We start from the raw sequence: 27,572 nt of genomic DNA on the forward strand, positions 1-27,572 counted from the left end.
TGGCGGGCATCTGTAATCCCAGCTACTTGGGAGGCTGAGGCAGAAGAATTGCTTGAACCTAGGAGGTGAAGGTTGCAGTGAACCAAGATCGCACCACTGCAGTCTGGGTGACAGAGCAAGACTGTGTCTAAATAAATAAATAAATAAAATAAAGAGCAGGCAATTTGAAGCATGGAGAAGCATGGGTCTTGATCCAGAACTTATATGGGGACAAATGTGATTTGGGGCAAGTAGCCTGAGTGGACTCTGAGCCTCATTGTCATTACCTGTGAGATACAGTAAAGCACATGGCATCCTGTGATGGGCTTAAATATATTTTAAGTGTGGGTACATGTAAGTCAGAATACATATAAGTCAGATTATTTTTAAAGATAAGAAAACTAGAATCTAAATAAATTACATAATCTGCACAAATTTGCATTATTTGTGACTGACATCACCAGAACTCAAATAGAGGTCTTGCAAGTCCATCTTTAAACCTTTTTTTTTTTTGAGATGGAGTCTCACTTTGTCACTCAGCCTGGAGTGCAGTGGCGTGATCTTGGGTCACTGCAACCTCCATCTCCCAGGTTCAAGTGATTCTCCTCCCTCAGCTCCCTGAGTAGCTGGGATTACAGGCACCTGCCACCATGCCCAGCTATATATATATATATATTTATTTATTTATTTTTAGTAGAGATGGGGTTTCACCATGTTGGCCAGACTGGTCTCAAACTCCTGACCTCAGTGATCCACCCACCTCAGCCTCCCCAAGTGTTGAGATTACAGGCGTGAAGCACTGTGCCTGGCCTCTAATACTTTTTCCACAATAAAATGGATTTCATTTGGGCCACTGACCCCCTCTGAGTGTCCAACCAACCTATAAACCTACCTCCCAGAAAAATGAATGTATCTTCTGTATATAATTTCAGCACATCCATGGACCTTCTAGGGGTCCATGGACTCAGATTAAGAACCTGAGCACTACAGGCTGTGGTCTCTCCTGAATATGCCTGAGTGCATTTACTAAAGGAGAATCTAATTTTTTGCCCTTATGTCAGAAGAGAAAAGCAGATTTTATGGTACTAAAGCAGTTTGGAAAAAGTCTTTAAAAGACGTTAGAAATATAGAATTTTTATTCACACTGTCATGGTCTCTAAAATACTCCTGGGATGCTAAAGAGGTTCCAGAATTGGAGCTGTATTCAGACATTCATTCAGCAGATCCTTACTGAGGGCCCAACGTGTGACTGGCCCTGGATTTGCACTGGGGCCCAAGACAAGCCCTGCTCCCATGAAATTCACTTCCACTGTGAGGGGAGATGGACAGCGAATAAACAAATATATTATGCTAGGTAGTGTTCATTGTTATTGAGAGAATAAGACAGGGTGATGCGACTAAGAGTGATGGGTTGAAAGGATCAGTCTACCTCAGACTGCGTGGACAGGGACAACTTCTCTAAGGAGTGGACCTTTGCAATGTGACCTAAAGGATGAGAAGGAGCTTCCTGGGGAAGATCTGGGGCACAAGCATTTCATGCAGAGAAAACATCCATTTAAGGTCTTTCTGCCTCATATCTTCCCTAAAATGGAAATAGACTTGGTATGTGCCACCGTGATGGGAGTGGGTCATTGAGAAAACAGGTGACATGAGATGAGGCTGGAGAGGTGGGTGGTGCCAGTCCCTGTAGGGCTTTGTAGACCAGGGTGGAGAGTTTGGGTTTTATTCAAGGTGAGATGGGAAAGGGTTCAATGATCAACATGAGCTGATTTATGTTTTTAATTCATCACTTAGGGTGTTGTGTAAGGTTGGCTTGTTGGCAGTGAAAGTGGCAGTAGGAAGATGAGTCATCCAGTAAAATGGTGAGGCTGGCTGGGCCCAGGCTGGTAATGGGGAAGACAGAAAAAAAGTTAAACTCAGGATGTGTTTTTTTGGAGGTTGAGGATATAAACTTGTGAACGAACTGGATGAGGGGAGGTGAGAGAAGAACTAAGCTAAGAATGATACCTAAGGTTTTTGTCAGAGCACCTGGAATGATGCTGAAGCTATTTCTCTGTTTCTTGAAATGCAGAAAACTGAAGCAGGAGCAGGCTTGGGAGAGGGGCATGGGTGGCCAAAGTAACCAAGAGTTATGATCAGCTATGTTAAGTCGGCAACTGGATATATGAATTTGGAGCTCCAGGGAAAGGACATGGCTAAAGACATAAATTCAGAAGTTATTTCTATCAATATGGTATATAAAATCACATAATTGAATAAAATTACCTAGAGAAGCATGTAGATGGAAGGAATAAAAGATGGCACAGGACAAAGCCTTCAGGAAGTCCAACATGCAGAGGTCAAACAGAATAAGTTCACCCAGCAACAGAGATGGAGTGAGTAGGCAGAGGGCCTGGAGGAAAACCAGGAGAGTGTGGTGTCACTGAAGCCAAAAGAACAAAAGTATTCCATGAAGGAGAGAACGATCCTCTGTAACAAATGCTCCTAAGGTGTTGTGGCAGAGACTCCTACTTGTCCTCTGTACCCATTTTCTCCATTTTTCTTTTAGTAATAGAAACCACTGAGCTGTAGCTGGACACAAAGCCACTTACATGGAGACTACATTCCCCAGTCTCTTACGTGGAGACTACATTTCCCAGTCTCTTTTGCAGCTAGGTGTGGCCATGAGGCTGAGCTCGAGTCAGTGGGGTGTGAGAAAAAGGAGCTTATGCAATCTGCTATACTTGGCCTTACAATATTGGGTGTGCACGCCCCCTTTCTCTTTTCCTGCTTTTCCATAGGCTGGAATGTGGACATGGAAGGGGCTCAGCTTCAATCATGTGCATGAGGACGGTACTCCAAGGAATATCAGAGAAACTGGTGAAAGGAACCTGGGAAACTGAATGCTCTTATGCAGAGCCTTCCATCTGCTGTGGATTGCCTACTGCCATTTGGACTCCCTTGTGAAAGAAATAAATTAAATTCTCTCTACAATCACTGTATTTTGGGGTCTCTATTTTAGCATCATAGACCACACCATAAATAATTCACATATCAAGAAAGATGACAGACACTTTGGGAGGCCAAGGTGAGCAGATCACCTGAGGTCAGGAGTTGGAGACCAGCCTGGCCAACATGGCAAAACCCCATCTCTACTAAAAATACAAAAATTAGCCAGGCGTGGTGGTGCATGCCTGTAATCCCAGCTACTTGGGAGGCTGAGGCAGGAGAATCGCTTGAACCCAGGAGGCGGAGGTTGCAGTGAGCCAAGATCACACCATTGCACTCTGGCCTGGATGACAGAGCAAGACTCTGTCTCAAAAAAAAAAAAAAAAAAGAAAGAAAGAAAAAGAAAAGAAAAAGAAAGAAAAGAGAAGAAAAGAAAAGAAAAAAGATGACAGAGGAAACACCCTGGAGCCGATTGGTGAGTTTGACAATTTCAGGGGTATGACTGGGATAGGAGTAGACTGAAGAGCTAATCCATTCATTCACTCTTTCATTCATTCCACATATTTATTGAGTTTTCACGCTGTGTCATGCACTGTCCTAGGCCGCGAGATATAGCAGAAAACAACAGAGATAATGCCCTTGTTCTCATGGCACATGTGTTCTAGTGGAGGAGACAAAAAGTAAACACATAAACAGATAACGCATAAACAGGTCAATGTGAAGGCCAGGTAGTGACCTGTGCTAAGAAGAAAATAAAGCTGAGATCATGGAGAGGAAGTGCTACTTTAGAAACAGTGCTCAGGGGAGGAATTTCAGAGAAGGGTACTTTTGAGATAAATTGAATAAATAGAAATTAAAGGGAAAGCTATATGGAAATCCTGGGGAAGAGTACACCAGGAAGAGGGAACAGAAACTGCAGAGTCCCCGAGGCAGGCATTCACTTGCTTAAGGAATAGAAATAAATCGGATGTGCTATAGAGCACAGCACATGAGGTGATCAAAGCGCATGAAGGAGATTAAATTGGAGAGAAAAAAAGATGCCAGATCATCAGAGTCTTTGAAAACTAGGAAAAGGGGTTTCAATTTTTTTGTAGGTGTGATGGGAAGCCATTGAAGTCATCATAGGGGGTTTAGCCAGATTTTGCATTTTAAAATACTGATCCTGCTGCTGTATTGAATGTGAGGGTAAGGATGAAATCAGTTGGTTAATTCAAGTTATCCAGGCCAGAGATGATGGTGGTTTGGGCTTGAATAACAGCGGTGAAGGTGGTGAGAAGTAGTCTGATTTGGGAGAGGATGTGTGTGTATGTGTGTGTGTGTGTTGGAGATGGCTATAGAATGGCTACAGAAACATCTTTGGGATGATCTACTATATAGGGGTGCAGAGAAATGGGCAGCAGCTGGGAAGCTTATAGGGATTTAGGAAGTCTCTCTCTGTGTCTCCTTTTCCTCTTTCTCTTTTAAAGATAGGAAATACCAGATTTAATGTGGTAATTGGGATGATCCAGTAGAAGGGGATGCATTTGTGGTGCCAGAAAGACAGGTGAAATTTACAGGAAAAGTATGAAGCCACAATTAAGTAGAGGGTTTAGTCTTTAATGCAAGCAAAGACACTTCATTCATCGAAGAAGGCAAGATGTACCAGAAAATTTATTGGTGAGAAAATACAGAACATTTCATGGGGCGGCATCCATTTAATCAATGAAATGTGCAGCAACTGAGATTGAAGATTTGGGCAAGAAGAGAGGTAGGAGGTTTGAATAAAGAGAACCCATAGTGGCATGATTATTTCAGAGTGAGAGACATACAATGAAAGTGCATAGGATTGCTGAACAGTTCGAGCTCATTTAAACTTGGTGGTTCTGAATTTCAAGTGAGTCAAATCAGCACCAGTGCTGTGTTTTCTGGTGGCTCAGTTTGGTGACTTGTGTGTAGGTGCTGAGTAGGTGTTTAGTTGTGATTAGACATGGCTGGAGTTTTATTAGGGAAATGGAGAACATGCCAATAGTGTTAGGGATGCTTGCAAAAGAGCAGTGTGATGTTGGTCCCTGATACGGTTTGGCTGTGTCCCCACCCAAATCTCATCTTGAATTGCATCTTCCACAATTCCCACATGTTGTGGGAGGGACCCAGTGGGAGGTAATTGAATCATGGGGGCCAGTCTTTCCTGTGCTATTCTCATGATAGTGAATAAGTCTCATGAGATCTGATGGCTTTATAAGGGGGAGTTTCTCTGCACAAGCTCTCTCTGTGCAAGCTCTCTCTGTGCCTGCTGTCATCTATGTAAGATGTGACTTGCCCCTCCTTCCCTTCTGCCATGATTGTGAGGCTTCCCCAGCCACGTGGAACTGTAAGTCCATTAAACCTCTTTCTTTTGTAAATTGCCCAGTCTTGGGTATGTCTTTATCAGCAGTGTGAAAATGAACTCATACAGTCCCTGAAATCTAAACTGGGTAAGAAAAGAAATAAGGAAATAGGGGAACAATAATCCAGATTTCATAGGCCTGAAAGTAATACAATTGAGGGGAAGCCCTATTAAAGATGAGAAGACAAAATTATGAATACAGAATTAGGTGTGAGACAATATTGATTTAGAATGACAAAATTAATTCTAACAAATTATGAATTTATAATGTTGATATATATCAACATAACAAATCCAGAAAATGTACATTTTTATTAACTGCTTGAAATGCTTTTATTATATATTTTTCTTATATAATATACATATAAAAGATGATATAAGGTGATCAAAGAGTGTACAACCAACCCATTATTATATTATTATGTGTTGGTTGCATACCCTTTGATCCACCCCTTCACATGACAACAATTTTGTAATAATTTTTTAAATTCTGGAAATAGATAATTCAGTCCTTCCTCTAGCATGGGGAATGGAAACTGAAAAAATGTTTGACTCTAGATATCTGGGATGCAAAAATCATGTGATTTCAATTTCACACACACATGTGCTTGCTTTTTTTTTCTTTGGAGATGAAGTTTCGCTCTTGTTGCCCAGGCTGGAGTAAAATGGTGTGATCTTGGCTCACTGCAGCCTCCACCTCCCAGGTTCAAGTGATTCTCCTGCCTCAGCCTCCTGGTAGTTGGGATTACAGGCATCTGCCACCATGCCCAGCTAATTTTTTTTTTTTAGTAGAGATGTGGTTTCACCATGTTGGCCAGGCTGGTCTTGACCTCCTGGCTTTTTGTAGTATAGCTATAGGTTTCTGCTGTCCTACTGCAGGAATTTTGATCAATTCTATTTTGCATGATTCCCATTATAAAAGAAAAAATCCACAGGGTGATTTTCTGTACATTACATCCTTGAGAATATTCGTGACAGGAGAGAACTTCTGTTTTGCCTGGGCATCACTGAGAACAAAGGCTTCACTGAAGCAATTGCTTCCCTACGTTTTTAACCTTGTTTCTTCTCCACTACCTGTTGCTGGCAGAGGCCTGTAGCTAGCATAGGCTACGTGGCACAAGGTCTTGTGGGCGTAAGTCCCCCAGCCCCGCAACTTTGTGTCACTACATGAGAGGAGTGGAGCCAGTGTGCAGGCAGCAGGAGGAATCCTGCAGCCATTATGACTGGCGATTACATGACTCTACTCACAGGTGGTTGTGAACCCTATATCCCCACTAAACCCAATATAAATGCATTCCCAACTAAACTTTCCCTTAGTGGCATCCCTACAATGCCCACAGCCCCTCCAACACCACCTTCCTGCAAGGGAGGTGTGATAGGAGGGATGGCAGAGTGGAAAGGGACACCACTCTTCATCATCACTGTTAAATATCTAAGAGCATCTATTGAAGTGTCTCAGTCTATGTCCTTTGCCTGTTTTTTCTCTTTAAATAGGACTGTCTTTTCTCTTTTGATTTTTAATCATTATGAATTTTAAAACATTTGCTTGGTCTGTATCAAGACATGTAGAATGGTCTAAAAGTCACTCTGAGAATGTACTTGCCACAAAAAATTATCTGACCAGGTGAATACAGTTCATCCTTGAACAACACAGGTTTGAACTCTGCAGATTTTATATGCAGATTTTCTTCCACCGCTGTCAGCCCTTGAGAGAGCAAGATCAACCCCTCTTCTTCCTCCTCTTCAGCCTACTTAACATGAAGACGGTAAGGATGAAGACCTTTATGAAGATCCACTTCCACTTAATGAATAGTAAACAGATTTTCTTTTCCCTATGATTTTCTTAATGTATTAGTCCGTTTTCACACTGCTGATAAAGATATACCAGAGACTGGGCAATTTACAAAAGAAAGGTTTAATTGGAATTACAGTCCCACATGTGAGGCTGGGGAAGCCTCACAATCATGGCAGAAGGCAAGGAGGAGCAAGTCACATCTTACGTGGATGCCGGCAGGCAAAAAAAAAAAAAAAAAAGCTTGTGCAGAGAAACTCCTGTTTTTTAAATCCATCAGATCTTGTGAGACCCATTCACTATCATGAGAACAGCATGGGAAAGACCCACCCCCATGATTCAATCATCTCCCACCAGGTCCCTCCCACAACATGTGGGAATTATGGGAGCTACAAGATGAGATTTGGGTGGGGACACAGAGCCAAACCACATCACTTAATAATGTTTTCTTTTCTCTAGCTTATTTTATTGCAAGACTACAGTTTATAATACATATACAAAATACATGTTCATCAACTGCTTAGGCTATCAGTAATGCTTCTGGGAATAATAGGCTATTAGTAGTAAAGTTTTGGGGGACTCAAAGTTATGGTGCATTTTCGGCTGTGCAGGGGGTTGGCACCCCTAACCACTGCATTCTTAAAGCATCAACTGTACTTAGCTGGAGCCCCTTCCAGACCTTGCACTGGCCTGTGCTGGGGAGGGGCCCTAAAACTTAGGCTTTGGTGGCTTCATAATAAGTCTGGCTGGGACCAAAAGACCAGAGGTACAGCTGAATGTGAAAAGGTTACTTTCCTTACTAAGAAATCCAGGCCCTCCACAGCTTCCTTGGCTCCCCACTTGTGCCTCATCACCTTCTCTTTTCCTTCCCTGGCTCCATATCATTTCCTCTCAGGTACATGTGGTGCATCATGGAGGGGAGACGATGCATGGGGATTGGCTAGAAAGCATAAATCCTCATCTTTTGGTTCACAATTGGGTCAGCAGTCTCTTTGAGACTTGGTTTCTGCTTCATTGTGGGCTGGCTGGGAGTTCCCTTTGCAGGGTGTGAGTGAGGAAGGAAATAAGAGAGATACAGGAGAAAAGATAACCTTAGGAATACTTTGCAGTGTAGTCCTGCTACAATTGAAGAAGTCAATTACAATAGCTCATGGATATTAGATTTCTCAAAAGAGGAACAGCCCCATATAACTGTCATTGCTGGTGATGTCAAGGCTATAACTAAAATTCTCTCAGGTCCTGCCTTACTGGAAGGCCCCCATGTCCTCTTTATTTATTTGATGAGGGCTGTCAAAAAAGCCGCCTCCTCAGAAAGGTCTGCATCACAGATCTACTTGAAACTTCCCCCACTGAAATATCCCCTCTAAATTCTTCCAGGAGGCTAGTTAAAATTGGGTGGATCACTTGAGGTTAGGAGTTCGAGAGCAGCCTGGCCAACATAGCGAAATTCCATCTCTACTGAAAATACAAAAATTAGCCAGGCACGGTGGCACGCGCCTGTAATCCCAGCTACTCGGGAGCCTGAGGTGGAAGAATTGCTTGAACATAGGAGGCAGAGGTTGCAGTGAGCCGAAATCACACCACTGCACTCCAGCCTGGGCAACAGAGCAAGAATCCGTCTCAATTAAAAAAACAAACAAACAAAAGAACTGTTTTGTCAGGAACAAACATATTAACATGGCTTAGTTTCTAAAATCAGCTTAACAGTCTACTTAGGGTACCAATGAAATGTGAGCGAAAATACGTGTGTTTTGATGGTGAAGCAAAGTCTGAGAAGATAGGAACAATTAGTAGGAGAGTGGCAAGTATAACATGCTTTTATTTATTGTGAAAATAAATCTAATTTCACAAATTAACCTAAATGTGAACCTTCATCTTATAATTTTGTCCTGTTAGCTGCTGGGGAAATGAAATTTCTCATTAAACAGGAATTTGAGGGAATTTTTTTCTGTCTGGAAATTTAAAGCACTCCCTTAAGATGAAGCATTATTTAAGTAGAATATTTCTTCTTCATTATTTGCAAAAATGAAGAGACAAACCTAAAAATCTCACTACCAAATTACCTTCTCTAGAAATACTAGATAGTAGAAACTGAAAGATATGCTCAAATGTAAAGTTTCCCTCCCATTGGAATTTATTCTTCAGGAAGTGGATAATTACATTCCAGCTCTCACAATGTTGCTCATAATAGGAGATCCTATCCCAATTATATTATTTAGAACCACAAAATATTTTGAGAAAGTCATATAGTTTGAAAATGGGCTCAGTCAATGCTACTTTGGAGTGCTTACCGAATAGGTAGAAAGCCCAGAAAAATGTTTAATTGAAATATAATTTATATACCATAATATTCACCTATTTTAATTATGCATTTCAGTAAGATTTAGAAAATGTATACTGCCATGCAACTCATCCTTACACTATGCTTTAGACCAATCCATCATTCCAAAATGTAATTAATCCCTGCTGCCACTCCCACCCCCAGCACCAGGGAACCACTGATTTGCTTTCTGTCACTAAACTTTGCTTTCCTAGACATGCAAATGGAGCCATACAGTGTACTCTCTTGCCTTGCTCCTTTCACTCACATGACATTTTTGAGATCTATTCATGTCTTGCATGTGTTAGCAACTCATTCATTTATTTTTGTACTTATGTTTTTATTGTGGAAAATACACCTACCATGAAATTTATCATTTTAACCATTTTTAAGTATACAATTCAGTGGCATTATATACATCCACAATGCTGTGCAACTACCGCCACTATTCATTTCCAGAACTTTTTCTTCTTTCCAAATGGAAACTCTATACCCATGCAAAACTAGCTCTCCATTCACCCCTGCCCTCTGCTCCTAGCAACCATTACTTTCTATCTCTGAATTTGCCTATTTTTACCTCATATAAATCCTGTATTGGGATCATACAATATTTATTCTTTCATGTCTGGCTTATTTCACTTAGCAAAATGTTGTCAACATTCATCTTTGTTGTAGCATGTCTCAAAATTTCATTCTTTTTAAGGCTGAATAATACTCCATTGTATGGCTATTGGATTACCTTTTACTGATCCAGTCATCTAATGATGGAAATTTGGGTTGTTTTCATCTTTTGGCTATTGTAAATAATGCTACTATGAGCATTGATGTACATATTTGAGTCCAGGTTTTCAATTCTTTTGGGTGTATTTCTAGGAATAGAATTGCTGGGTCATATGGAAATTCTATGCATAACCTTTTGAGAAACCACTATACAGTTCTTTCTTTTTTTATTGGAGCAATTAGAGTGGCTATGTAAAGATACTTGACCATGGTTTAAATTTGCATTTGCTTGATATCCAATGATGTTGAACATTTTTTATATGTTTGGTTTTGCCTCTTATATATCTTCTATTGTGAAATATCCCTCTAAATCTTTTGGCATTTTAAAATTGAGTTGCTAGTCTTTTTATTGAGTTGTAAGAGTTTTTTTTTATATTCCTTTTCAAATATATGTTTTATGAATACATTTTCCTAGTCTATGGCTTGTCTTTTTATTTTCTTTAAAATGAAATGCATATATTTTAAAAATTTGATGCTGGTCCAGTTTATAACATTTTTCTTTTGCATTTCATGCCTTTTATGTCCTATCTAAAATTTTTGGCTTACTTCAAAGTCATAAAGGTTTTTGTTTTCTTTCTAAGTTTTATAGCTTTAGCCTGGTTGTATATGTCCATCATCCATTTGGGTTAATTTGTGTCTATGGCATAAAAAAGGAGTATTCATTTTCCCTCAAAATATGTTCATTATTCTCATTCCCCTTATTGAGGGAAAAGAAAACAAAAAAGCTATCCTTTCTCCCATTGAATTACATTGACAAATCAATCATATATGTGTGGGCTTTCTGGACTCTCAATTTCATTGACCTACATGTATATCCCTATACCAATACTATGCAGTATTGATTGCTAATTTTTATAATATGTCTTAAAAATAAGTATTGTATGTTTTCCAATTCTTTGCTTCTTTTCAAAAATTGTTTTGACTACTTTAGGTCCTTTGCATTTTATACAAATTTTAGAATCAGCTTGCCAATTTCCTTATACAAGAAAATATCTGCTGGTATTCTGATAGGAATTGCATTGAATCTATAGATCAATTTGAAGAGAACTGCCTTCTTAACAATATTGAGCCTTTGTCTATGAACATGGTATATCTCCATTCATTTAGGTTATCCTTAATTTTTCTTAGCAATATTTTGTGTTTTCAGCACATAGACTCCAAAATCTTTTCCTAAATTTATTTCTAAGTATTTTAAATGTGATTATACATGGCATTTTTAAAAATTCAAGTTTTAGATTGTTATTAGAGGATGGGCCACCTAAATTCACTTATGAGTTCTAGTAGTGTTTTGTAAATTCTCTATGGTATGCTAATACATGATCGTGATTTTTTGTAAATTAAGTTTTACTTTTTCTTGCCCAATCTGTATGCATGCCATATGTTTCTTTTAATAGTCTTATTTTGCTGGCTAGAATCTTCAGTATAATGTTGAACAGAAGTGGTAAGGGTGAATATCCTTGTTTTGTTCTTGACCCTTGGTAGAAGGTATTCAGTCTTTCACCATTAAGTGTAATGGTAGCTGTAGTTCCTTTGTTGATGACCTTTAATAGATGGAGAAAGTATCCACTATAGTTTGGCTTGTTTGACTCCTTCAAATCTCATGTTGAAATTTGATTCCTAATGTTGGAGTTGGGGCATAATGGGAGGTGTTTGGATCATGAGGGCAGATCCCTCATCAGTGGCTTGGTGCCATCATCACAGTAATGACTGAATTCTTGCTCTGTTAGTTCCCATGAAAGCTGATTGTTAAAAAGAGCCTGGCACCTCCACCCTTTCTCTCTCTTGCTTCTTCTCTCACCATATAATTTCTGCACATGCTGGCTTCCCTTTCCCTTCCACCATGAGTGGAAGCAGCCTGAAGCCCTCACCAGAAGCAGATGCTGGTTCCATGTTTCTTGTACAGCCTACAGAACTGAGAGCCAAGTAAACCTCTTTTTTGTATAAATCACCCAATCTCAGGTATTTCTTTATAACAACACAAACAGACTAAGATAGTTCCCATCTATTCTTACTTTGTTGAAAGTTTTAAAAAATCATAAGTTGGCATTGGAATTTGTTAAATATCTTCTCTCTGTTTATTAAGATTTTTCCTAATTATTCTATTAACATGGTATAGTGCATTAAATGATTTTTAAATGTTAACCCTACCTTGCATTTCTGTGATAAACCCTAGTTATCCATGATCTATTATTCCTTTTGTATGTTGCAGGTTTCAATTTATTCATATTTTGTTAAGGACTTTTGCATCTATATTTATTAAGTATATTGCTCTGTAGTTTTTCTTCTCTGTGATATATTTTTTCATCTTTATATTGAGGGAAATCTTAGCCTCATGGAATGAGCTAAGTTTTCTTCATTCTCTATTTTTTGGAAATTTTTTTTTTGTAGGATTGGTATTATTTATTTCTTAGGTGTTTGGTTTAACAGTTAATTCATCTGTGCCACAACTTTTCTTTGTGGAAAAATTTTTGATTGGTAATTTAATTCCTTTAGTACATATAGAGATTTTTTCAGGATTTCTATTTATTCTTGAGTCAGTTCTGGTAATTGGTGCCTTTCTAATAATTTTTTTTTTTTTTTGAAACGGAGTCTCACTCTGTCGCCCAAGCTGGAGTGCAGTGGCGCGATCTCGGCTCACCGCAAGCTCCGCCTCCTGGGTTCACACCATTCTCCTGCCTCAGCCTCCCAAGTAGCTGGGACTACAGGCGCCCGCCATCACGCCCAGCTAATTTTTTGTATTTTTAGTAGAGATGGAGTTTCACCGTTTTAGCCAGGATGTTCTCGATCTCCTGACCTCATGATCCACCTGCCTCGGCCTCCCAAAGTGCTGGGATTACAGGCGTGAGCCAACACGCCCGGCTCTAATAATTTTTATATTACCTCTAAGTTGTCAAAAATACTGATATAAAGTTGTTCATGGTATTTCCTTAGTATCATTTTAATTTTTGTGGGATATATAGTAATGCCCCTTTTTTCATTACTGATATTAGTAATTTGTATCTGTCCTACATTTTTTTTATCAAGCTAGCCAAAGTTTAATGATTTTTGTTCATTTTTTCTAAGAAGTAACATTTAGTTTCATTTATTTTTCTATACTTTTAAATTTTATTAGTTTCTATTTATTGGTTTCCACTCTGATCTTTTAAAAATGTTCTTCCACTTACGTACTTTGTGTTTTATTGATCTTCTCTTCCAGTTTTTTAAGGTAAGAACTTGTATTGCTTTTAGACCTTTCTTCTATTATAATATACTCATATAAAGTTATAAATTTTCCTTTCAGCATTCTTTTAGCTACATTTAACAATTTTCATATGTTGTATTTTTATTTTCATACAGTTTCAGAAAATTTAAAAACTTTGTTTTTATTTCTGACACGAGTTACTTAAAAGTGTGTTAAGTTCTACATATTTGGGGATTTATCAGATATATTTCTGTTGTTAATATCCAATTTAATTCCATTGTGGACAGGTATTATATTTTTTATAATTTTAATCCTTTTACATTTATTGAAATTAATTTTATGGCCCTCCATATAGTCTATCCTGGTGATTGCTCAATGTGCACTTAAAAGTAATGAATATTCTGCTGCTTGGAAGTGGAATGTTATAATATATGCCAATGAGGTCAAATTGGCTGATATTATTGTTCATGTTTGCTATATCGCTACTGATTTTCTATTTTTAATATCAATTACTGAGAAAGAACTAAATATACAGTGTGTCATAATTTTTGCATTAAACATATATTTTTAAAATTTTAAAAGTATTTTTAACAGAGATTCAAGTTACAGATCATCTGATGCAGATTCCTTTCAGCCTAAAGAGATTTCATTAGTATTTCCTGTAGTACAGTTCTAGCAATGAATTGTGTCAGTTTTGGTTTATCTGAAAATATCTTTATTTTCTCTTCACATTTGAAGAGTTTGGTGGCTATAGAATTCTTGGCTGACGTTTTTTTCTCCTTCAGCAGTTTTAATATATCAATCTATTGCTGTCTGGCCTCCATTATTTCTGATGCAAAGTCAGCCATTTCTTGTATTGTTTCACTGTTTAGGCGATCTGTCATTTTTCTCTTGCCACTTTCAAAATTTTCTCCTTGTCTTGCAGTTTGACTATGATTTTTTGGGTGTGGTTTTGTTTGTACTTAGCCAACTTGGTGTTTTTTGAGCATCTTGATGTGTAAGTGTAAGTTAATATTTTCACAACATATAAAAAGTTTGGATCCACTGTTTCTTCAAAATTTTTTCCACTTTCTTTTTTCTTTCCTTTCCTTTGGACCCCATTTATACACGTGTTGAAGTACTTGATGTTGCCTGACATATGTCTGAGATGCTATTCATTTTTCTCCCATCCCTTTTCTATTTGGGTTTTTTGTTTGGTTGGTTTGTTGGTTGGTTGTTTTTGGACTGACTGGATAATCTATTAATCTATATTCAAATTCACTGATTCTTCCTTCTGACATCTCAAATCTGAAGGTAAATTTATCTAGCGAATTTTTAATTTCAATTATTTTACTTTTTCAGCTCCAGAATTTCCATGTGGCCTTTTTCATAGCTTCTATTTTTCTATTGAGACTTCTTATTTTGACTCATTGTTAGTGTATTTTCTATTAATTCTTTGAACATATTATGTTGAAGTCTCTTTATACTAAAATCTAACATCTGGACCTACTTGGAGTCAGTTTCCATTGACTGTGTGTGTGTGTTTTAAACTTGTATATTTGTTCTGTTTCTCTGAATGCCTAGTAATTTTTAAAGTGAAAACTGGACATGGTAGATAATACACTGAAGCAATTCTATATTTATTTGATTTTTTTTTTCTGAGGGTTGTTTTTTGTTTGTTATAGTAACTTACCTCTATTCAAGCTGAGAAATGTCTACACCATGATACACAACTTCTGATGTCTTTGCTCAGATTTATGTTTGCTTTTTTTAGCCTCATTCCATAAGTCTTCCTGTGCCTGCATAGCTTAGCAGTTGCTAATTATTTGGCAGAGATTATACCTAGACATTTTGGGCCCATAAAGCTTCTATCCTTTGTTACTCAAGCTCTGTGTAAGTTGAGGAGTGCTTTCAAAGACACAGCCAATTACAAAGTCCCCTTTGGACCTTACTTTTAATGAGCTCTCTGGGTTCTCCTCCATATGTATCTTAGCAATCATCCAGAGATTTGTGGAGAGTTTTATTTCAGCCCTTCTATGGCTCTCACTTCCAATATCTCACATTTAAATTTCTAGCTGGTTGCCATCTTCCTTGAATTGAAATAGTTGATACTGTCTGATAAAGCTACAAATTTTGTGCTCCTACCCCAAACTGAGTCTATCATCTCCAGCTGGAAAAAACAGGTTTTCACCACCTGTTAACAACAGCTCAACTACTACTGGATAACGGTCTTTACCACTTGAGCTGTGGAAGAGAAAGGATGAGAAGCCTTTCAAGTAAGAAGCACACAGTCTTTTTGGTCTTATTTCATGCAGTAGCAGTTTTTCATGAGTAGATTTTCCTTAATTTGTTGTCCGCCTTTGGTCATCTTCTAGTACCTTGCGATGGTTGTTTTTAATGGTTTTCTCCAGTTTGTTGTTGTTGTTGTTATTGTTTTTCACTAGTTTTCTTCTTGGAGACAGGAAAGAAATTTAACACAGACCTTGTCATCCTACCTAGGAACTTACAAGTATAACTACATAATTGCAGAAACTCAAACATTTTTAAAGAGCAATACTAAAAGTGATTAGGTTGTGAAGATCTTACAAACATGTAACCTACACGATGAACAACAACAGCAGCAAAAGTCTATCCTAATGTTTTGCAAATAGTGCTATTGGTTGTCTACAGGGAAGCCTTTCTCTCTGCTTCTTCCTTTCTAACAGAATCAGAATGTGTTCACATATTGTAAGATGTATGTTGCATATGTTTCTTCCCAGTTTTAAGGGATGACTATTAATTAATCCTAATCAATCATGATTAATATCCATTTAGAATTATCATTATAAGTATGGTTTTATGATACAACCCTGGCCAATGAATAAGAGGAGAAATCTGCCAGGTGTCTTCTGGAAATGTTTTTTTCTTTCTCATATAAAGGGACGTAAGACAGAAATGTACTCACTGTCCTACTTTCAAAAGATTTTTCATGAAGATATAATACTTGGAGCTGCTCCAGGAGGACAAAGCCAAAGACTGGCTTGGTGATATGATAGGATTACTAACCATCCCAGTTTACCTGAGACTGTACCAGTTTTAGCACTGAAAGTCCTCTGTCCCAGGAAATTTTTCAGCCCTGGAATAACCAGAACAGTTGGTCTCCCTACCTTGTTCTGCTACTGAATTGACCAACCAACACTGGTGTGACCCTACTATCAGACTTCTTAAAATATGAATAATTAATTTGCTGTTCTTTAAGCTATCTCTAATTGAATAGTCTATGATGTACAGCCAAAAGTGTCCTATTATAGTACCCAAATATAAACAGCTTTAACCAATTCATCCTTGTATACCCATTCACAACAAGTTAAAAGAAGTCTGCCCTAGGAACTTTTCTTCTTTTCTTTTTTTAGAGGGAATGGAGAAGAAGGTGGTGAGGAAGAAAAAGTGGGGAGACAGGCAGATTGGGAGACAGGCAGGGAAGAAGATGGGCATGGGAAGAAGACAGATGGGAGAGGGAGTGGAGAAGGCAGTGAGAGGGAAGAAGACAGGGAGAGCAGAGGGAGGGAGCTAAGGAGAGGGAGCAGGGAAGGAGACCTGGAGAGGGAGCAGGGAAGGACTGCAGGAGAGGGGGCCTGCCCTAGATGCATACTAGAAATGTACGTCATAATTGCAGTGGTGGCCAATGTCAGTTATCCATTGAGAGAAAATAAGCTGTGTGAAATCAAAGACCATATCCATCTTGTAAGGAGCTGATTCCCATCATCCCCAGTCCTCAGCCCATGGAGGTAACCAATAAATATTTGGTGAATAAATGTTACTCATTACTTTTACTGAAAATTCTCAAGCAAATAGGAAAGTGCCCCCTGGTGCCAGTAGAGTGAATTAAACAGTGAAGTAGACTTTAAAATACTGATTTGTGGACAAATCTGGTAAATCTGGTGTATCACAAATCAGAATGGGCCAGAGGATCTGAAATCTTATTGAGGAAGGGTGAATCAGGAGAGTAACAGAGGGAAAGCAGGCCTAGAGTCTGAGAGTTTGGGGGTGAGGAAAGAGGATATGGCTCATGAAAAACTCTAGATATTGATAGAAAAGTGTACATTTAAATAGAGTTAAAGTTTGTGGGTAACTACAATTCAGATAATGTATAATTTTAATTAACTATGGAATATTGCAATATGATCAGGAAGGGTAGACCTCAGTTTTAACTGAATGATGCAGATGGTGAATGGAGCTGCAGCAGGGGCAGCCACAGGTCCACGGGAAAAGGGCAAAGTGATCTCACAATGAAGATTGGGAGCGGACAGCCAGTCCAGATGGCTGGCTGGAGACCCTGGCAATGGCTTGAGGGTGCAGCCAGCAGGAGCCAAGGTGAGGCTGAGTCAGCCAGGGGAGTGGTGCTGGGAGCAGGGCTGAGCCAAAGGGACAGATCATGAATTCAACAGCTACAGACCTCAGCTTCAGGGATCAGCTGGGTGCCCAGCAAACTAGTGGACAGGGCACTGCCTCAGAGGCAATGACTAGAGGACACCATGCTTAAGACCCGGAGTTCCCTTTCTCTGCTCATATCCTTGCTTTATCTTACAGAGAAAGGCAGGGGAGGGGAAGTCTATCTGAGAAGCAGAACTGTTTGATTTAATAGAGAGTCAACATAAAATACCAAACTGGACTAAACTTTAAACCAGATTGGACATTTCACTATTTTTTTTACTGCTAGCCAGTGATTGGGAGCTTATGAGGAATACTGTAACAGATATAGGCTAAGTAAAGTAAAAAACAACTCCATACATGAGTTGTTGTTACATTTTTTGGCCCTCCTCCCCCACATACGTATTCCATGTGGACTGTAAGAGAAAAAGAAGGAGCGTGGCTTTCCAGGAAAGCTGAAGCTGGAGAGCAGAAGCACTGGAGCAAGAATGAAATCAACAGACTTCCTGGATTACTCAGAATGAATGTCTCTGAGGCCACAGCAGTGAGAGTTTTGATCCCAGAAAACACTGGAGCAAATCTGAATCTGCTTTGGTGATTCAATCCAGGGCTGTTTGTCTGTGTTATTCTGCTTCCTTCTGCTCCTAACCTCTTCTCTTTACTATGCTTCATCATGAACAATTGGTTCTGTGTACATTTTCAATGAGTGTAGCCCACTGGTTGGGTAGGGAGTCAAGGGTTAGATAGCCAAGCTTCCCCTTCACCCTTGGGTCTCATTTCCTTCTCTGGTTGGAAATCCCAGAGTTCCAATGATAACTTGATTTGTACTAAGGCATCTGATGTTAATGGTAATTTCTTCTCCAAGGTATTTATGTGTAAAGTTGAAAAAAATCATCAAAATCTAGAGTCATGAATTTGTAAGGTGACAGTTTACATAGTGGCTCTAATGTGTCCTATATACAAGATTAACCTGGGAAATATGTTTGAAGACAGTGGAAGATAGTGATTGATAAGACACCAAGGAGAAGAACTTCAAAAGGACTGGGGACCCAGTGAGGTCACTGATGGTCTGGGAAACATTTATAATAAGAGAGGCAGACCAGACTTCTAGACCATAAACAACTCCAATGTCCTTGTCTTAGGGTCTAAACAATAGCATTTCTCAGTGTGGTCTATGCACAAACTGCATTAGAATCACCAGGTGCACCTATTTAAACTGAAAATTCCTGGCCGGGCACAGTGGCTCATGCCTTAATCCCAGCACTCTGGGAGGCTGAGGTGGGTGGATTGCTTGAGCCCAGGGGTTCAAGACCAGCCTAGCCAACATGGTGAAACCCTGTCTTTACTAAAAATACAAAAATTAGCCAGGCGTGGTGGTGCATGCTTGTAATCCCAGCTATTCAGGAGGCTGAGGCAGGAGAATCACTTGAACCTGGGAGGTGGAGGTTGCAGTGAGCCGAGGTTGTACCACTGCACTCCAGCCTGGGCGACAGAGTGAGACTGTCTCAAAAAAATAAGTAAAAGTAAATTAAATAAAATAAACTGAAAATTCCTGAGATCCACTCTTTCTCCCTCTTTTTTAAAAAAAATCTTTTTCTTTTTTTCATTCTTTCTCTTTTATAAGTATACCTAACATAAAATGTGCCATTTTAGCCATTTTTGAGTATTCCATTCAGTAATATTACATGCATTCACAATGTTGTGCAACCATCTCTACTATCCATTTCCAAAAGATTTTCGTCATCCCAAACAGGAACTGCACCCATTAAACTAAAACTCCCCCCATTTCCCCCTCCCTTCTCCACCTGTAACCTCTATTCTACTTTCTGTCCCTATGAACTTGCTGAGGCCTGCTCTTGACCTTCCTGGATTGTTCTCTCAGAGCCAGGATGGCAGAACTGACAACAGAGAGGAGGAGAGGAGAACAGAAGAGACAGAGTGATTTGAAATTGCAGGTCCTTCCTCTCTTCTTGTTCATTATAAGCGAATGCTCATAATGTTTTCTGGGATTTTTCAGGATTTTCCCTGAAGCTGGCATTTTCCTTCAGCTTCCTATGAAGCTTCAAAAGGCAAAAGCTCTGATGAAGTCGTGTTTGTATTGTCCTCAGCTAAGTACACACGTTGGACCCAGCAGGCACTGAAAACACCATAAACAGCTATTGAATGATGCCTATCTTCAAAAGTAAAATTTTAGCTTAGCTTTTCTTTCTTTTCCTCCTTATCCAAAAACAGGCCTTCTTATCCCTTCACAGGGATTTTCCAGGTGAGAAAGAGAAGAGAAGTAAACACACAACCAAGGTCACAGCCTGATATGGTTCGGATTTGTGTCCACGCCCAAATCTCATGTCAAATTTTAATATCCAGTGTTGGAGGAGAGGCCTGGTGGGTGGTGATTGGATCATGGGGGTGGATTTCCCCCTTGCTGTTCTTGAGATAGTGAGTGAGTTCTCACGAGATCTGGTTGTTTAAAAGTGCATAGCACCTCCTGCTTTGCTCTTCTTCCTCCTGCTCTGGCCATGTAAGACGAACCTGCTTCCCTTTCCATCATGACTGAACGTTTCCTGAGGCCTCCCCAGCGATGCTTCCTGTACAGCCTGTGGAACCGTGAGCCAATTAAACCACTTTTCTTTATAAATTAAATTACCCAGTCTCAGGTAATTTTTTATAGCAGTGAGACTATACACAGCCTATTAGCAAAAAAAGAAGACTCTGATGTCCGAACTAGCTGTTCTCATTTTTCCCTTTTAATTAACTCTTGTTTCTATATCATCAGAACAATATATAAAGATTGTGGGCTGGGCATGGTGGCTCACGCCTATAATCCCAGCACTTTGGGAGGCCGAGGTGGGCGGATCACCTGAGGTCAGGAATTTGAGACCAGCCTGACCAACATGGTGAAACCCTGTCTCTACTAAAATACAAAAAAAAATTAGCCAAGTGTAGTGGCAGGCACCTGTAATCTCAGCTACTTGGGAGGCTGAGGTGGGAGAATTGCTTGAACCCAGGAGGTAGAGGTTGCAGTGTGCTGAGATCGTGCCATTGCACTCCAGCCTGGGCAACAAGAGCGAAACTCCGTCTCAAAAAAAAAAAAAAAAGATTGTGGAAAAATCTTTCTTGGCACTTCTTTATAAAAATACACTCCTATTGAAATTTAATGATGTTCTGTTGGTACAAAGTTGTTTGAACAAGCTTGGTTTCCATTTTTTATTTTCTTAGGGCTATAGATATGTTAATACCACAATTTACATGACTAAAGTGCATTCTGTCAAAGATTTGAGAGATTATTTTAAGTAAGAATGTGACAATATCCAGATTACTTGTATCCCATTGATGCACTTACTTGTCCTATCAACATTCACTCAACAAACACTCATGGGATCCCTCTCAAGTCAGTGCTAAGGATGTAAGGACAAATAACCCTGGCTGCATTTCTCAAGTTGCCTGAAGGTTTTGTATACTGGCCTGTTTCTCATTTGAAATCTTGCTGTGCTTTGTATTTAAGAATGGCAAAGGAGGCTGGGCATGGTGGTTCAGGCCTGTAATCCCAGCACTTTGGGAGGCTAAGGCAGGCGGATCACAAGTTTGGATCGAGACCGTCCTGTCCAACATGGTGAAACCCCATCTCTACTAAAATACAAAAAATTAACCGGGTCTGGTGGCGCGTGCCTGTAGTCTCAGCTACTCAGGAGGCTGAGGCAGGGGAATCACTTAAACCTGGGAGGTGGAGGGTGCAGTGAGCTGAGATGGCGCCACTGCACTCCAGCCTGGCAACAGAGCAAGACTCTGTCTCAAAAAAACAAAACAAAACAAAAAGAAAACAATGACAAAGGACCAATTAAATAACTTAGTATTTCTATGATCCTTTCCACAAGGAAGCTTTAAAATTTAATTTCTGTTTAGGGTATTCATATTCCTCCCCTCTCCCCTAATCAAACCACACATTCCTCTGATTATTATGTTTTCAACATGATGTGGTAACACAAAGTACATCTCAGTCAAAGTAAAAGTTCTGCAATCATTCATTCATCAAGTACTTGTTTACTGTTTTTGGTCAGGCACTGTTCCAGCATTGTGGAAATAGAGTAGTGAAGAAGGCAGGAACGGTCTCTGCCATTCAGGAGTTTCTATGCTCCAAGAGGAGGATGACACCACTAGCTGCTTGTCCAGTAACCTCCTGCTGCCCTATTCTTAGCTATTAGAGCCCTAATGTAGTACAGGGTCATAATATACACCACTGAAAATATCTGCTTAATCTTTCTCTGACTTGAGGGTAGCAAACTGACCCATTCTGGCATAAGCCTAAGTCATCAGATAGGACTTCTTTAAAAGATTTCAAAGTCATGCTCCTTTGCCTTTTGCTGCTCACTCTTCATCCTTCTTGCCTAGAAACATGGAAGTGATGCCTGGAAGTGGAGCAATCGTCTTCTCTTGTGGATATGAAAGCCACACTCATATAGAGAGGGAGCAGAGAGCTGGAAGAAACCTGGTTTCTTGGTGCCGCCAAGGGAGCAATGCACCACTTACTTAGAGATATATAAGTGCCTCCTTGGTGGTAGGGTTTCTGTCATATGATGTCAGAAACCCTACAACCAGTCAGGGTGAGTCTAACTGATTGTTGCAGGTTGGGGTCCTTAGAGGCAGACTCTGAAGCAGTGATTTGCATGCAGAAAGTGTATTAAGAGTGTCCTTGGGACAGCACCTGTGGATCATGCAGAGGGAAAAATTCCAAGCCTGGGATGGCCCTTCAGACTTGTCTCAAGGTGGATAGATGGGGCTGGGCCTTTATACATGTGCAGTGCCTAATCATTGAATGCAGGTGCCCAAGGAAAGGGGTATGACTTTAGTTGAGACAACTCTTTTCAGATAAGTCAATTCCTAAAAAGTGCTGACAATGGGATGCTGTCTGTGCACAGCACTTTCAGAAACATGGAAAATAAGTTCTTCATTCCTAAAAGAGAATCAGGGAAGCACATTATAGCATCCACAGCTGTCCATCATATATGCCCCTCGAATACACTTATAAATGCAAGTTTCACAAGCAGCCCCCTTGGATACCATCAAGTCTCTTTTCCTAGGAGAAATTTGTAAGCAAAAGGTTAACAAGGTAAACTACGGCCCCAAAAATATTTAATAGAAAGGAAGAGCTGCATCTGGTCTTGGAGTTGCCACTGAAGCTCTTTAAATCCTTCTATTATCCATTTTACATTCCCGTCACCTTCAGCTGGCATGTTTGCTGGTCTCTGTGGCTTACCTGGTAGTGTGACCCAGATCTGCACCACTGAGGGGTCTGAGCTGCTGGTCACTATGCCTTACTCAGGCCACCACTGCAGCAATCACCCATTAAGCCTCAAAACCAGATGAGGGACTACTGAGAGATGCTTAAGTGGATCACCAAGTACCAAAAACCTTCTTTCCTGTCCTCATTATATAAGAGCAGCCAACCTTCTCCTAATGATCAAGGTCCATTTTCTGTAACAAGGCAGTCACTCCTTTTCTTTCCTGCTGGTCCTTTGGCACATGAAGCCTTAGGTGCCTAGACAACAGCCATGGCTTATAAATCAATGGGGCTAATGATGTGTTCCTTGGTAGAAGCATTTCTGTTTGTGAATGAGAATCTCTAAACCCACAGAGCACAGAACTGCAGAGACAAGAAGCACAGATTCCCCGACTGAGGCTGATGCTAAGCTAACGTGATCATTGAGAGAGTGTTTAGGAAAGTCCGTTCTGTGAAAATAACAATTATACTGAGAGCTACAGGATGATAATGATGCAGTCAGAAGAGCTGGACAAAGACTTTCTTAGACAGCAACAAAAAGAAACTGCAAACAAAAAATCTAAAGTCAGAACAAATTTAGTTTATTACAAATCAGTGCATCTGTACTATAGAGAATGTGGGGAAATGGGTAGAAAGTGGACTCAGGGAGGTAGGCAGAGGCCAGATTATGTGTGATCTTTGAGGTGATAGTGAGGACTTCACATGTCTTCTAAATATGAGGCAAAATCATCAAAAAGTTATAAGTGGGCCCAGCGCAGTGGCTCATACCTATCATCTCAGCACTTTGGGAGGCCGAGGCACATAGATTGCTTATGGCCAGGAGTCCGAGACCAGCCTGGGCAACATGGCAAAACTCTATCCCTACCAAAAAAAAATACAAAAATTAGCCAGACATGGTGGTTCATGTCTGTAGTTCCAGCCACTTGGGAGGCTGAGGTAGGAAGATCATCTGAGCCCGGGAGGTCGAGGCTGCAGTGAGCCATCATGAGTGCACCACCGCACTCCAGTCTGGGCGACGTGAGACGCTGTCTCAAAAAAAAAAAAAAAGTTATATGCAAAAGAATGTCACGTTCTGGATTACAGTTTTAAGGGACTAAACTGGGGAAAGTTGGGGCACATAGATGGCAAGAAGCTACTGGTTTTTAATTTTCCTAAATCCCCTCATAAAAGCCCACAGCAATTAGGATAACAAGCACATAAAACCCGGACTATATCTATAACAAAACTAAATGAAAAGGTAATCTCATTAACTTCAAAAGATAGGTGAGTTCTATCCTGACAGCTTTAAAATATGCATAAAATCAGCGTTTATGAAGGAGAAAGCAGATGGCAACAATGGGAAAACTGATGGACTGAAGAAACTTCAGAATAACCTCAGGGCTCACCTGCAGCTCCGTACATCAATCTGAGAATGGTAGCTAACACTGGAAAGAGTTTTCACCCTACAATAGCAAGCCAATTGTAAGGCCTTAAGTTGCTAAAGTGGTTTGGACCTATGAACCTTCAAAACTAACTAGCAAAAGCTCCCTTCCAGGACAACACCCCACACAGAGGTGAAATTCTTGGAAATCAAATCAAAATTTAGCAGGAGAGGGTCAACAGAGACCAAGGAAAAAAGAAAGTCTGGCTAAAAATAGGAAGAGGGAACAAAGCCAAGAAATTTCAAAATATAAGCCATTGTACAGTTGTTCCTTGGTATCCATGTGGGATTGGTTTCAGAACCTTTTGAGAATGCCAAAATCTGCAGATGCTCAAGTCTGGTGTAAAATAGCATAGTATTTGCACACAACTTATGTACATCCTCCCATATACTTTAAGTCATCTCTAGATTACTTATAATGCCTAACAAAATGCAAATGCTTTGCAAACAGTTGTTATACCATATTGTTTAGGGAATAATGACAAGACAAAAAGTGAACATGTCAACACAGATGCAATTTTTAAAAATATTTTCAAAAAGATATTTTCAGTCTTTGATTTGTTGAGTCCATGGATGTAAAGTCCATGGATACAGAGGGCCAACTGTATTTTCGAACATATTACAAAACAACAGAAGAGGAAGATCTAAGATCCATGAAGTTGGAAACATTAATCTAAAATTCAAAAAATTAATTTCACATAAAAATGAGCAAGATAAAGGAATTAAGGTCATATTAAGGGGAAAAGAAAAAAATGCAAAATAGTGTTCCTAAAAACAATGAAAGCATGCCAAAGAGACATGTGCACAAATAGATGAAAAATATAAGCTGATATTTTACAACACTATAAAACACATTTAAAAAATGATGCAATATCTAAAAGGACAGAATAGAGCAGAAGAAAATTCAGGAATGAGAAGACAGAACTCAGAAAACAATTAAAACTTTAAAAAAAATTATTTCTGAAATAACATCTAAGCCAGAAAAAGATAGTGAATAAATAGAATAGAAAATGCTTTCAGAAAATTAAAATTAAGAAGAGTAAAACTTTAATATAAAAATAATGAAAGAATAAAGAGGTAGAAAGGGTTGTAAAGAAAGCCACAAATACAGAAGGCAGGCAAGAAAGATCCAAGATACGTGTAATAGGAAGCTCTGAAGAAGAAAACCAAGTTTAGGGAACAGAACAAACAATAAGAACTACGAAAAAGGAAGGAAACATTTTCTTATTCTAAGTAACAATAAAAAGATTAATACTACATATTGAAAAGGTACAGTGAATCCTCAGAAAAACCAACTCAAAGTGACCAATATTAAAATAGATTCTAATGAAATAATTGGACTTAAAAAATTCCTTGAGCACTTAGCAAAAGGCTGGGTCACCTATATGAGGGAAATAAAATAGATTGCCCTATAAAGGTTTGACAGCAATGCTTTATGCTAGAAGAAAAATGGAATATAACATTTAAGATGCTCCAAAAGAGGAAATGTGGAACCAAGAATTTTATATCTAGCCAAAATGGCTGCCGAGTGTTGAAGACCACAGACAAACTATGATCAAAATTTAAAAATTCAGAAAATACTGTTCCCATCAGTTCTTCCTTGAGAAACTGGAGAATCATAGAAACAAAAAAATCAACATAAAGACTAGTGGTAAGTTCTAAATATATAATTATATGGAGAATCAACAGTAACTGAGAAATGAAAGGAAGAAAAAAGTAAGTTAATATAATTTCTGACAATACAGAAATAGAATAAAACAAATGGAAAGAATTCTCAGAAAAATAAACGTAGAAGCATTTTCAGAATCATATTGCTAAAAACATGATATTGTTAATCTTAGATTGTTTTATGTGTAATTTAGAATAAGCCAAATGAGTAATTATGTGAAATTCTCATTTATCATCCCCATTTTTTTTTTTTTTTTTTTTTTTTTTTTGAGACAGAGTCTCGCTCTGTCGCCCAGGCTGGAGTGCAGTGGCGCAATCTCGGCTCACTGCAAGCTCCGCCTCCCGGGTTCACGCCATTCTCCTGCCTCAGCCTCCCGAGTAGCTGGGACTACAGGCGCCCGCCACCACGCCCGGCTAATTTTTTGTATTTTTAGTAGAGACAGGGTTTCACTGTGGTCTCAATCTCCTGACCTCGTGATCCGCCCACCTCGGCCTCCCAAAGTGCTGGGATTACAGGCGTGAGCCACCGCGCCTGGCCATCATCCCCATTCTTGACAACAAGGATTTGTGGTATGGGTGAACGGAGGAACAAGTTTCATATTGAAAAAATTAAGCAAAACACCCTGTAGTTTTGAATTTAGAAGCCCTGGTACTTTTTAATGAGAAACACTATGTCTAGATCAACATTGCTACTGTTGGTCATTCTTTCCAGATTTTTTCAGTGTTCAAAAGTAGAATATATGCCTTTTCCTGATTACACGATGTAAACCTTCTGGATCTTAAATGTCACTCTGGGAAGAATAAAGACTTGTATAGTCCTGAATGGACTGAGTTTGAAAATATTGAGAAAATCTGAAGTGACTGAAGAAATCTGGAATTCAATTTTCTGAATCAGCAGTGGAATGAGAGTTAGAGGCAAAACTCATTCAGTTACAGAAAAATAAGTCTATTTTCTCACACCAGCATTTATGATTGTAAATTTTGTTTCTACAATATTTCTGTTACCACAGTGAAAAATAAGGCAGAGTCACCAGCTGAAGGTGGGAGGGATAGGGTGCATGGGCTGTTTAAGCAGAGAAAGAAGATTTAAAATATTATCACAGAGGAGAATAATAAACTTACTAGAAAACAGGGATACTGAGCAGTATTGAGTGCCTTTTGAAGTTTGTGGCTGTGAATAAAATGTCAATTGTCAAGCTGGTTGAAAGGACAGATTCAACATTTTGCAAGTAGAAGGTTGATCTAGTCAGGATTAACCAGTGAAGTGCTGTGTTGCAGGAAGGTGAGACAGGCAAAATTGATGAGAGTAAACAATTTTGATATGTCATATTTTAGCATCTTAGCATAACATGAAAAATGTAATGTTTCAAAACAAATAGGCCGGGCGCGGTGGCTCACGCTTGTAATCCCAGCACTTTGGGAGGCTGAGGTGGGTGGATCACGAGGTCAGGAGATCGAGACCACGGTGAAACCCT

General features: G+C 39.3%; 1 long non-coding RNA gene across 2 annotated transcripts in view; it reads left to right on the forward strand.

Annotated features, from left to right (window-relative positions):
- Positions 1 to 27,572, forward strand: part of LOC116463122 (uncharacterized) — a 61,236-nt gene that overhangs the window by 7,077 nt on the left and 26,587 nt on the right. For both annotated transcript variants that reach the window (XR_009211978.1, XR_004246574.2), the window contains exon 3: positions 2,760 to 3,382. This is a non-coding gene — a long non-coding RNA (uncharacterized LOC116463122). The remainder of the gene's footprint in view (positions 1 to 2,759; positions 3,383 to 27,572) is intronic.

Source organism: Hylobates moloch, unplaced genomic scaffold, assembly GCF_009828535.3.
Source record: "Hylobates moloch isolate HMO894 unplaced genomic scaffold, HMol_V3 SCAFFOLD_26, whole genome shotgun sequence".
In the NCBI taxonomy this organism is placed as follows: Eukaryota; Metazoa; Chordata; class Mammalia; order Primates; family Hylobatidae; genus Hylobates; species Hylobates moloch.